This window comes from Bactrocera neohumeralis, chromosome 3 (assembly GCF_024586455.1).
Source record: "Bactrocera neohumeralis isolate Rockhampton chromosome 3, APGP_CSIRO_Bneo_wtdbg2-racon-allhic-juicebox.fasta_v2, whole genome shotgun sequence".
Taxonomy (NCBI): Eukaryota; Metazoa; Arthropoda; class Insecta; order Diptera; family Tephritidae; genus Bactrocera; species Bactrocera neohumeralis.
Window position 1 is genome coordinate 62,232,485 of NC_065920.1, and position 13,775 is coordinate 62,246,259.

The window sequence follows — 13,775 nt, forward strand, 5'->3', positions numbered from 1 at the left end:
TGTTTGCGCGCGCCACACTTTATGCGCCGCGCCGCGAGTAGCTGCTTAAACTGCTACAAAGCGCTTTTGCTGTTATTGTTGTTGTTGTTTTTCAATTTTTTTCTTGTTTGCTGCTGTCTTAGTCGAGCAAACAAAAGCAAATTCAGCAAGCATACATAGCTTACGTATGCGGCAATGCCGCGCCAACTTCAATGCCACAGCCGCTGCCGCAACCGTTTGGCAATTTCGCTTGGCTCCGATATCAGTTGCATGCAACTGTGGTCACGATTTGGCAATAATGTTGCTTAAATATGCTTGCTGCCTGCCCGCCGTTGTTGCTGTTGTTGGCGGTGGGCTAAGAGCGCGCGCCAGCAGTGGCAAGTGGCAATGGTGGCGATGGCGATTGTGCTGCCGTTTGTTGCACACAGGCCATTGCTGCCCTGCCCCAAAGTGAATAAAATACTTTTTTGTTGTTGTTGTTGCGGCTATTTTCCTAGTGGCATTAGGGCGTCCGCTATTTGCCACTGCAGTCAGCGCAAAACAAAAGCGGCAAGCGGGTGCTCCACGAAAATATCGATATTAATTCAGTTGCAACAAATGTTACTACAGCTACAACAATAACAACAGCAATAATCAGCAACATTATTGCAACTCTAATGCATTCATATACCATTGCATTCGCCTTAGATTTACTTTTGGGATAAAAATGGAACGCTTTTACATTTTATATATGAGCGTGGCTGCCGCTGCCGACGCCACCGCTAAGTTGTTGCCCCATTTGGTAGTCAGCGCTTCCGCTGTTCACTATCACCAAACGACCAGCTCACGCCTGTACTACTGTGCGCGCACGTCGCACCCTGCCTTCAGCACAACTCGCCTGCTCGCCCTCTCCGCGCACTCGCCGCGCCGCCAAGCCCAACATATGCATTGCGCCGCCGTTATGTTGTTGTTGCTGTGTTACAACAAAAAGCGATTACTTTGCTTTATGCGATCAGTTTATCACATTTGCGCTCGGCAATCGTGGGTTAATTTCTTCACTGCTACTTGAATATTTTTTCCTTTCGGCGCGCTTTTTGCCGATTGCATGTCGACCAACGGTAATTGCAATTAGTTGCAATCACTTTGCTGTGCAAATCTCGCTTACTTGAGAATTTATTGCGTTGCTGCATTGCATTGTTGTTGTTGTTGTTTTATGGATTTCATATTTTGTCATTTCTTAATTACTCAGCGCGCTGGCGTAAGGAAATTGCCACGGAAGGCCATAAGGAAAATTGTTTTCACAACCAAAGCCCAGAGTTGCAAGTGTGTATATCTATGAACTCGGAAGTTGAGTTTGAGGTTGCAGTAAACTTAAGTGATGATACAAAAACTGTAAGAAATAGTGCTAAGAGCTAGCGTTCCATCGACTAGCTTACTTTTCAGAAAAAATATAGCAAGCGAATAACTGAAAAAGTTGGATGCTCCTGCAACTTGAGCTCTGTAGGTATGCCCCAGAGATAGCAGAAACTTGTCCCCTCCATTTGAATATCTTTGAAATACCAATAAGCACCAAAATAACGAGTTTCTTTAACTGAAAGCTCAGGTTCAGGCTTAAAACGGACCGCCAATTAAAAAAATTGAGTTCCTGGAGCGGTTTTGGTAATATTGTGATTTTGACCGGTGTGACCTTAAAAAACTTTACCAATGTATGTATATCAAAACCTCTATATCATCATCCAAACTTTTTGGAAATATATTAAAACCAGTTTTAAAGGGGATCCATTTCGAGGTTCTCAACTTTTTTTAAAGAAATAACTCAACTCAAAACTTCAAATTTAAAGGGAAATATTTACTACCAAAAACGTTATTACGAAAGAACGTTCTTTGGCATTTTTTTTGACGATGATCTCTTTCAAATATTGGCTGCGTCTATGTCTCAGATGAGTTCAGTCCAATTTTCGATGACTCGTTCGAGCATTTCCACTGGTAACTGGCGAATGACATGCGTAATGTTTTTGCTCCAAGGCCTGAATCGACTTTAGACTTTAAATATCTCCACAGAAAAAGTCTAAAGGTGTGATGTCCTATGATCTTGGTGGGAAATCTATCGTCCCAAAAGGTGAAATTATCTGCTCACCGAGATTTCTCTCAACAAATCCATTGATTGAAATGAGGTGTGGGAAGTGGCGCCGTTTTGTTGTCGTCGAGATCTCGAACTTTAATTTCAGGCATCAAATAGTCGGTTGTTATGGCGCGATAACGGTCGCCATTGGCGGTTGACGAAATATGAACGTATTACTCCACCAGCCCACAAGTAACATCTCTACGCAAAATGCGCCAAGTCGTTCCATATGCCAGTACGAGATGCTGCGAACGGCGCCGAATCGATTCTACACGGTCTTTGTGTACACTCTCAACTACGGCTACTATATTTTCTTCACTACGTGCTGGACTTGTTTTATTCGGTCGAATATTATCCAATAAAGAATGCTGGGTCTCTGGGATGGGTGATGAAGTTGCGAATAACACGCTCAGTAGACCGATTATGTTGACCATAAGTTGAGCGAAGTGCGCGAAACACATTCGTTACAGAACGTGTATTTTCGTAATAAAGTTGAAAGATTTATAAACGTTGTTCAGGAGTGAGTTCAGCCACGAGATAATGCCAAACAATACAGAACAAAAACAGAATGACAGTTTGACACACGAGTGATATGTCAAAAAAGGGCAATGAAAAAAGTGCTTATACTTGGAACACTCTGTTTAAAAAAAACTATTTTTCGGTTTTGGATAAATCCAATCTAGAGCCTTCATAGCATGTGCTACTTTATCAAATTGAACGTATGTGATAAGTTTCATGTTTGAGGAGTCTTAGAAAATATACAGTCTTTAAAAAAATAGTGAGAAAAAATGGTTAAATTATGCGTTTTAATGTTTTAAGGCATTTAAAAAATTTAAATTGTAAGTTGTGTAAAAGATGCTTGCTCCAGCAATAGCCCTCTACCTACAGATTAAGATGCACTTTGTTTTCAAGCACTTTGGTTCAAAGTGCTTTGTCAATTTATAATCACAATACAGGAGTTTTAGGTATCAAAACGCACCAGTTTTCTAAGCTGTCTAAGTGAGATCTTCGCTGGTGCTTGACCAACATGGATTATTAAAGTACTCAGCGAACTTTTGGGGCTTCCATAACTACTTGTTCTAAATCATTAGGCATTAAAGCTTTGGAATACTTCAATGTTCTAATGTTTAGCAAAAGCAGAAGGCGGAGAGTTCTGTTCTGCGTTGTGAAGATCAAGAAATTTCCTTTAAACTTCATTCATTCAAGAAGATTCCTTAAAGCTTCATTCATTCTGGATAAATATTTTTAAAGGACTAGAGAACACATTTAATTGCAAATGATCGGAAATCCACTTGCCTGTCTGACTAGATTTTCACTAGTATCTTGTTATGCTGTCTTCCTCATTAACTGCTAGTTTCCTACTGAAGAACTTAATTAAATTGATCTAATAATATAATATGTTTTTATCCTATACTACTCGTAAGTAGTTGAGGACCACGTATTTTTCCGATATTCACTTGATAATTAATTGCTTTAGCTCTAATTTGTTGTTCCTCAGTAAATAACCGAGGTAAGTGGTATGTTTTTCTCTTCTCTTCTTATTTAAGCTATGTATTGCAGTTTTCCTTCTCAAACCTTAACTGTTGATGACTCTATCTTTCCACCTTACCCTAATATAAATATTCACAAGTTGGACCAAAGTAAGTAAAAGCGCTTCTAGCAGTCTTCCTGTTTATGAAAACATACCGTTAGGGGATCTGAATCTAAATATTACCAACAATTTCACCCCGATCTTGGCGTTTATTTGTTATTTTTTATTATTGCATATTTTTATAAAAATTTGAAAGTAATATAGTTTCAGAATCTTTAACGGAAACTGCTCGTTAAAAGACTAATTTCTATTTCAATTTTAGCAATTTTTCTTACATATATCGTGCAATTCTCAACTGCTTTGAAAATTTATATGAACTTTTGGAACAAATACTGGTGCACCGAAATGTATTTTTAAGTGCTACTAAAAACCAAGAAAATGAGAAATGATATTTGAGAAATATCTGCATATTTGGCACATATACTGGTTAACCAAATTTTTATTTTTAAATGCTATTAAAACAGTGGAAATTCAAAAAAAAAAATTTATATTAATAGTATTTGTTTCCTAGTCGTTTAAAATTAAAATAGACTTTACATACACTGGTCAGCAAAATATTATTTTTGAATGCTACTGAATTGTGGGAAATCTTAAAAAAACAATATATTTTATTTACATCCGTATGATTCTTAACCGCTTTCATATTTCATATGAAACTTTTGGAATAAACACTGTTAAACACATTTCTTATTTATATATGTTGATTAAATATAGCAAATTCTAAACAAAATTCTGTCGTATTTAGTATGTAATATTTTTTTCTTAACCAGTTTAAGCTAATAAAGGCTTTTTCATACACTGATCAACAAAATCTTATTTTTGAATGCTACCTAACTATAAGGAAACTTAATAAAAAAATATATTTAATTAATATGCGTATGATTCTCAAACGCTTTGAAAGTATTGTATGAAATTTTCGAACTTAGACTAGTTAACAAAAACTTACTTAAGCGCTACTTAAAAATAAGAAATTAAAAAAATTTTTAAAATATAGAGCATTCAAAGCAACATTGTATTATAATAATTTTGGCTTCTTAGACGTTTGAAACTAAAAAAAGATTTTTGGAATACACTAGTCAACAAATATTATTTTTTAACACTTCTAAACTATACAAAACTTTAAATTTTAATTTTTAGGTTTAACATACCTGCGTATAAATTTCAAACGCTTTGAAATTTTCTTTGAACTTTTGGAATATACACTGTTCAACAAAATCTTATTTATATGTGTTATTTAAATAAAGATAATTTCAAACAAAATTTTGTCGTAATAAGTATATAATATATTTTCCTTAACTAATTGCAGCTAATAAAAACTTTTGGAGTACACTGGTCAACAAAATCTTATATTTGAATGCTTCTCAACCTTAAGAAAAATTGAAAATAAATATTTTTTAACACACTCTCGACCAGTTCGAGACACATATGCACTTTTGGAGAATACACTAGTCAACAAAATATTTATTTTTAAATGCTACGAAGCAGAAAAAATTCTTAGTTTTATCTAAAAACTTAAATTGTGACAAATAAATACACGGAAATTGTAAATAAAACGCAAAATATTTAATTTTCATTTACTCGAGGTATTAAATTACATTTTCCGGGTACTTTTTTGTGCCAACGTATATTAATTTTAATCAATTTAAGATATAAATGAACTTTTGAAACACACTGGTGTACAAAAATCTTCACTTTATAATATTAAACTAATTTTAATTAACTTATTGGTCTAAATTAATCTAATACGAGTCACAAAAGCACTTACCCGTTCGAACTAAGCAATTCTAAAAACCAGCTGTTTGGAAGCTATCTTCTGGGAAAATATTCAAATTCACTCAGATATTTATTATTATGCGAAAAAATTGATGGAACTTAAACAATAAGCCATCAAATCGCCACCATTTGTCAGAATGTCCGCTGTCTGCGTGTGTATTTTGAATATTTCACCAATTTTTTTGAGCACACTGCTCCACAAATTCTTTACAATGACAAACTGAACGCACCACAAATTATTTAAGTATGTGTGTATATGTGTATATATAGTGCCATAGGTAAGCATATGCAATTTATTCAAATCCATATGAAGCAACATTTCTCATTCCACCACAATGTTTTGGGGAATTCTATGAATTTGAATTTCAAAAGAATCCTGCGATGTGTTAAGTTATGCGGACGTGGTCAAGGATAATATGCCTGCCTACGCTTGTGGCGCTGCAACATGGTTCCACACACAAACATACACACATGTACACCAGATATGAGAGTAACATGCTTGTTTCCAAAACAAATATTGTCACAAACTACATAAATCACTCAAAGGCGCGCGAGCGTGTCCCTACGAGCTGCTCCTACCTACCACTTCGACAACTTCAGTAAAAGAAAAAAAACAACAATAACAACAAATAAAAAACAATGTTACGCATTTTGGAGCCCAGCAGGGTCAACATTGAAATATCACAACAACAACAACAACAACGATGACACCAAATTTCGTAAGGAGCACGTACACCCGCTTTGCCTTGGATCCGTGGAATCCGTTGCAGCCGCACGGACGGACAGAAATACGTACATTTGAAAAGACAGACAAGCTGCCAACATTAAATGGGCCATTGTTTTTTGGTAATACATGTTGACTGCCACAAATCTCACATTGCCACATTGCTGTGGCAACAGCGATCGCGATTGACTGCGCTCGCGCCCGATTGACTTTGTTTCGTCTGATTGCGGTTTCGGGGAAGGGACGCAGAGCGCTTGTTGATTTGAGACAAATCTTCGCCTGAAATAATGTCGAAAATGAATATTAAAGCGAATTTTGCTTGTATTTAAATTTTTTTTTTGATTTTTTCTTCGTTGATTTATGTGCATGGTGCTTGTTTTCAGAACCAAATTGAGGTTAAGACGTGCGAGAGTTAAACTGTATATGTTTATTCATTCGCATGTGTGTATGTATGTATGCCACACTTATTATAACAGAAAATGATACTATAACTCAAATTGGATGAATAGAATGTTAGTAACGAAAGTGTAACCAAAATCGGTGTACTTTTCTCATCTTCCACTAAACTCTATTCATAATAATTTGAATTTTGACTTTACTCGCAAAGCAGCTGATTATACCATATCTGGAGATGTTGTGAAGAAGATATTAAGTCACCCAGTGGAAAAAATCTCTATGGTAAACACTCTCTTTGTAGCTACACATTCATGAGGAACCGTTTATAATTGAGAAAAAGTAAAGTGGGCAGCAAGTTAACTCACTCATCAGTATTATTTTTGTCCCAACCCAGTCATCGGTTCTTCTTGATCTATGGCTGATTAAGAAGGTTCAGAAGAAAGCAGGTTCATTAAAATGGCGAAAACCGAGCATCATTTCAAATATTTATTCACTTATCATCTTAGTTTAAAGCGCCTACTTTCTATGTGCATATAACCACTATCAAAATCAGTTACCTGTTGGTTGAAAATCATTATTTTCGAAAAATTATGTTTGAATAGAACACTATTCGAACACTAAGAATCACCCAAGCTCAGCTAGTTAGATCTAAATCAGAAGAATCTAATGGTCCTCACGTGAACTTAGAGGTTCTTAAGTGGGGTATTCTGGTCTAGAAACTTGAAAAAAAAACAATCGCTTATTAATGCATATTTTCAAGCTTTAGACCTTCCAAAATATGCACTTAAGCGTATTTTTAAAAATTCGAACTATATCGGGAGATACAACGGAGTTTGTGACGGTTTCTCAATCTATAAACGCATTTTTCTGGAATTAAATTTTTTGGAATAGTTGACAACTTGAGATAGTTCTACTTAACCGTTTATTTTGAAACTTTATAAAAATCTTTGTTATACATCTCACTATTGTGGCTGCCCCGCATTTTGGAAAATCTTAATTTTAAGTATTTTTAAAAAAGTGTAAATATAAATTTTTTCTTCAACTGAACGCCACTCTTTGAGGTTTACAATTTTATTAATTTTTTTTTAATAATTTTTTTCAATTTGAATGTTTTATTTCACTAATCAACGGTTGTAGTCATGTCAATCAGGAAGCAATGTTTTTTAGCCTCCCCTCCAATGGCCTGCAATTCGACGAATTTTTTATTTAATATTTTTTATTCTTTACAAGTACAGGGTGGCGCTAAAGTAATCCTCCTATCAGAAGATACTATAAATTTTGCAATTGACCTCTAATGTCAGTTCTGTTTTGACATTTATGTAGTAAACACATGCGAAATACACGTAAATAAGCAATGGTACGCTACACTGCTCCAGAATGCGGGTTATTGGTGACTATTTATTTGACCAATAATCGGTCGGTGACTTTGGCATAACGTGAACTTCTTCGCAGATTTCCTGGCCGCCCGACGCCGACGCCTACTGGTAAAAAACTACGACGTTTAGCGAATTTTGGTACAAGTTTTCAAGATGTTTCCGTAAAAAGTCTAGACGGTGCATCAGCTGTTAGCTGCTGACCGCCAATCGCGTCTAACATACGCTCAAGCTATCCTTAATCACCACCAAGAGGAAGATGATTTTTCATCAAAAATAATCATGAGTGATGAGGCCCATTTCCATCTTAGCGGGTACGTAAATAAGCAAAATTTACGCTTCTGGGGCACTGAAAATCCGCGTGTAACCCACGAAGAGCCATTACACCCGCTCAAAGTCACTGTATGGTGTGCTGTTTTCGCTGGAGGAGTCATCGGACCTTTTTTCTTTGAAGACGTCGCGGGCCAAACGGTTACTGTGAGTGGTGAGCGCTACAGAGCAATGATCAACGAGTTCTTTTTGCAGCAACTTGATGAATTGGGATTGGAAAACATGTGGTTCCAACAGGACGGTGCAACGGCACACACTGCACGTGCCACAACCTATATGCTGAAAGATGCATTTCCCGGGCGCCTAATCTCCCGTTTTGGCGTTTTGTACTTGCCAGCAAGATCGCCTGATTTGACCGATCCAGACTTATTTTTGTGGCGCTTTTTGAAGTCGCGAGTTTATGTCAACAAGCCTGAAACTCTTGCAGCTCTTAAAGACAATATCCGTCAAGAACGTGAGGACCTATCGCCGGAAGTTCGGCCCAAAGTGATGGAAAATGCCATAAAAAAGGCTCAAATGACAAACAACTGTGGTGGCGGCCATTTACATGATACTCGTATCATATTCTCCACATGATGTAAAAAAATTTAAAAGACCAAATCAAAATAAAAAACAAGCAGAATCAAAGTTTTTCATTTTTAAAAAAATTACAGCCAAAAAACATCGGAAGGTTATTTTTGCGCCACCTTGGTAGAGTTAAAAACTATTTAAAAGGCGATAAATCAATAACTAAATACTCCAGAGACATTAAATTTTACCTCTGAGATGAAATGAGAGGGCTTTATGGGAGCTGATGTCTCGGGATTCGACCGACCACTTTCGATTAACTTTTGTGCGTTGTATTCTCCTCACATTCTCATGCCACAGTGAAAATGGATGAAATCGGACTACAAACATGCCTACTTCCATGTAATGCACTTTTAAATTTGTTTTTTTTTTTTTTCATTTTCCACTACACAATAATACACAGTAATAATTCCCTTACAGTATGCCACCTTATTACCAAAAATTTGCGCAAATCCAATTAGAACTGTTCAATACCCTAGGTGCCGTTTATGTGGACCCCAGAATATGTATATGGTTGATATTTGACTGAAAATAAATTAAGAGAGAATATTTTCCTGGCAATAGTTACTCTGTGTATCAAAAATGGGTTGAATCGGGTCAATATTTTCCTGACCCGCATATACCTAATATTAAGACCTTCGAACTTCCGGGTAACTTAACTGATTGGTGATGATATGTGAGGAATCCGAACATATGTATTTTAGTATGTGGCATGATAATTGTTAATAAATAAAATGTGTTTGAAACTACCCCTACTCGTTTTTCTAACAAACCTTATACTGAATATGTCGGTCAGTGTATAAGTTTCATAGAGTATATGTCTTAGGGTGGTTTTTTTTTTTGAACTATTAATTTTTTCAATCCCGTTATGAAATTTCCTTGAAAATACCCTAAAAAAATTTCCTGAAAATTTTACCCTTTAATGTTAATTAAGGACTGGACCAAAGCATGTAAAAATTTTCTATTGAAAATACACGACAATCGTGATTTTTTCTCCTTAAATTTCTATAGCTCAGAGGTATTTTACGGCATCGCATTGACTTTAGACGCATATTCTTCAAAAATGTTCATGACAAATTTGGAGAAAATTTTATTTGCTACAAAAAAGGTCCGAGCGCAAAATCGCTATCATTAACACTTCTCGAGATATTCGGCTTTTTAAGTAAGGTTTTATAGAATTTTCATAGATGGTATGTAATAAAAAATCCATGAAAATCCTACAGCCTTACTTAAAAAGCCGAATATCTCAAAAAGTATTAATGATAGCGATTTTGACCTCGGACCTTTTTTGTAGCAAATAAAATTTACTACAAGTTTGTCATGAACATTTTTTCTATAGCTCTTGTCATTTACGATGAAGAAAAACAAAGCGGCAGGGGCCGACGGATTGCCGGCCGAGCTATTCAAACACGGCGGCGAAGAACTGATAAGGAGCATGCATTAGCTTCTTTGTAAAATATGGTCGGACGAAAGCATGCCCAACGATTGGAATTTAAGTGTGCTATGCCCAATCCATAAAAAAGGAGACCCCACAATCTGCACCAACTACCGTGGGATTAGCCTCCTCAACATCTCATATAAGGTTCTATCGAGCGTATTGTGTGAAAGATTAAAGCCTACCGTTAACAAACTGATTGGACCTTATCAGTGTGGCTTCAGACCTGGAAAATCAACAACCGACCAGATATTTACCATGCGCCAAATTTTGGAAAAGACCCGTGAAAGGGGAATGGACACACACCACCACTTGGTCGATTTAAAAGCTGCTTTCGACAGCACGAAATGAGCTATAGAAATTTAAGGAGAAAAAATCACGATTGTCGTGTATTTTCAATGGAAAATTTTTCATGCCTTGGTCCAGTCCTTGGTAAGCCAAAAACGACCCAAATTTTTAGTAAATGCCACCTTTTTGTCAATTTTTGTTTTTCCGTCCGTAGGTTATTGTATAGACAACATTTTAACATCTTTTAGTTGAAACTTTTTTCCACCAAGAAGATCAGATTCAGTGTTTTCTTGGGATATACAACACATACATATATACAATTACAAAACAATTGATGCAGGGCTTTTTTAATTTACAAAACTCACTCTTTTGAGGTTATGAGGGGTCCTTTAAAATCATTTTTTGTTTTTTTGTAATCTTGAAAATTTTATTTACAAATAGTTTATAACTTCCCAACAAAAGGAAAGTATGGTCCTTGGAATTTTAAATTCTTTCACACTTGTGCGCTTCGTATTATGTGATTTTGGTACCTTCTGGTGTTATCTTTGTTGAAAAAACTTTTATTTTTAATATGCAAATTTTTCTTTTTTATTCCGCTTATTCCAAATTTTGATTTAAAAAATAATTATAAGATTTTTTTTCTGAATTTTTAATAAAATAATCGCAACTATCAGACAAGGGTTTCTCGACGACGTCGCGGAGCTTGCTCAGATATAATTTTTTGCAGTGATGAACCTCATCAGAAGTACGAGAAGTAATGAGGGGACTTTAGTCCTGGTTTAGCAGACGCAATGGACGTCCTATATCCCTAGGTGCGTCGTAAGACAACCACTATACCGAATCCAACTAAATGAAATTATGAAATGAAAATATAACTTTCACTCTAAAATTTTTGTTAGATAATTCGCAATCCTACCAAAAAACACTCATCTAAAGAACTCAAAATGTATAACAAATTTAAAAAAATTACAAAAATAAAATAATAATATTTTTGTTACCTTGTTTTTAGATCTTTACATACATATGTACGTGTACATATTTTTATGCACGTAGCTCAATATTTTTAAAATGTATATATGTATGTATGTATATTTGTGAGTGTTCTTTGAATATCGTATAATTCAAGTAAAAAGCATAATTAAGTCATAAAAAAACATTAGTGTGTGTACAACTAATAAAACAGCTGACTCATCAGCGTGGTCACTGATAATTGCCTTCATGTGTTTATGTATGTATGTTTGTAAGCGTGTACTCACACCTCGAACAGCAGCAGTTATATAAATTCAAAAGTCACTCATTAGTAGTTTAACGCCTTGCTTAATAAGCGCCGCAACAAGTTATCTCCTCTCTCATTCACACATACGTCAACACACACACTAATATACATATGTATGTATGTATGCAGACCACGCGCAGCCATTGAAGAGCAAAAACAACCAGAGAAACAACCCCCTCGCCTTTAGGCTTTCGCATGCGGCATTGTCGCGCGTCTTAAATAACAACTGTTGCAACAACGCGACTGTGGATGTGTGAGTGCATGTGTGTTTTTACATAAATACAAGTATACATGTGTGTATATCAGCTACGTGTATATATGTTTTCTACATTCATTTGTACATATATGTGTGAATGTGTGTTTTTTCACCATATGTAAATATGTATGTGTGTGTTTGAGCGTCTAATTGTTGCCTATGTGGCAAGAAGATGGCAGCGACGAGCGTTAAATCAACTGGCAACTGCCGCAACTGCCAATAATGACGACACTGATGCCACTGGATTATGCTCGCACGCCATTTGCATGACAGTGCAGCAACAACAACATATTGTGGTGCGCCCGTCCGTCCGTCCATGCAGTGAATAAGCAGCGACATTGGAATGGGACATTGAGGCAAATTACAAGCGCAACTTATGGTCAAACAACTGTGATTGGAATTAACGCTAAGCAGTCTCACATATACACAAACATACGTAGATATAAGTGCGTAGATATGTATGCAAATATATGTAAATATGTACGTATGTGACTTTAAAGCTGCCAGCATTGCATGCACTTGCGCCGGCGCACACCGCAAACGGCAATAAGCCAACATGAAATACAGCGGCACTGCAGCCTTCACACACACACAACCACATGTGGATATATACACACATACTCATACATACATAACTGTATATCTATACAATAATTTACACATATTAATATCTCTATGCATTCACATACTAAATGCCATTGTTATTGTCTGGCCAATAATTTAACTATTGTGCCACATGTGGCAAACAGCAGCTGGCTTAGCAACAGATTATTGTACATGTTTGCCAATTGAACAATACTACATTTACAAGGCACACACACACACCTACGTACTCACTCCCATGCATATATTATAGTTGCACAGGTACTAAACATACTTGGCGTGTGAAACTCACCGTTCAGTTGGCTAGTTGTGGCAAGTTGATTTGCCGACGGCAAAATTAGCGCAACTAAATTCGTCTGATATGGCATCACTGAAAATATAGAAGTTTTGAACTCTTTGTTTATTTGTATGTAGCCCTTATAAGGGCTTTATTTTTGTTGTTTTGTTTTTTTTTTTGGTGCTGCTCTCAAGTTCAGGATCTCATACGCTCACGCTGCTGACTAAGGTGTTGACGTGTTGACAGCATTCCAACTAGTTTTTCCTAATCCACAGCGGTCATAAAAGCGCTGTAAGCTCTTATGAAAGCTTGGTAAGTTCACTTGAAAACTCTGGAAAATAGTATGACACCGCTGTAAACTCTAATGAAAGCTCTGCAAGTTCTTGTGAAGGCTCTGAAAAAGCTTTTGAAATCATTGTAAGCGCTTATGAAAGCTCGCAAGATCTTATAAAACTACTGTAAGCTCTTCTGAATGCTCTGAAAGCACTTACAAAGTTTAGCAACATCATAAACGGCTCTATAAGCGCTTCGAAATCACGCCTCTTCATTGGTAGCTCTCAGTCTCTCTAGCATACGCCTTCCAGTTTTTGTGAACTTTCGTGAGCAGCATTCATGAGAGCTTTTTGGCATACAAGCTCTTAATTTCGATGTTATTCGCTTTCTGGTTTTTGTGAACTTTCGTGAGCAGCATTCCTGTGAGCTTTTTGCTCTTAGTATCTCTATCGTACGCCTTCCGGATTTTCCGAACTTTTGTGAGCAGCATTCTAGTGAACTTTTCTGCATATACCAGCTTCGATAATAAAGCA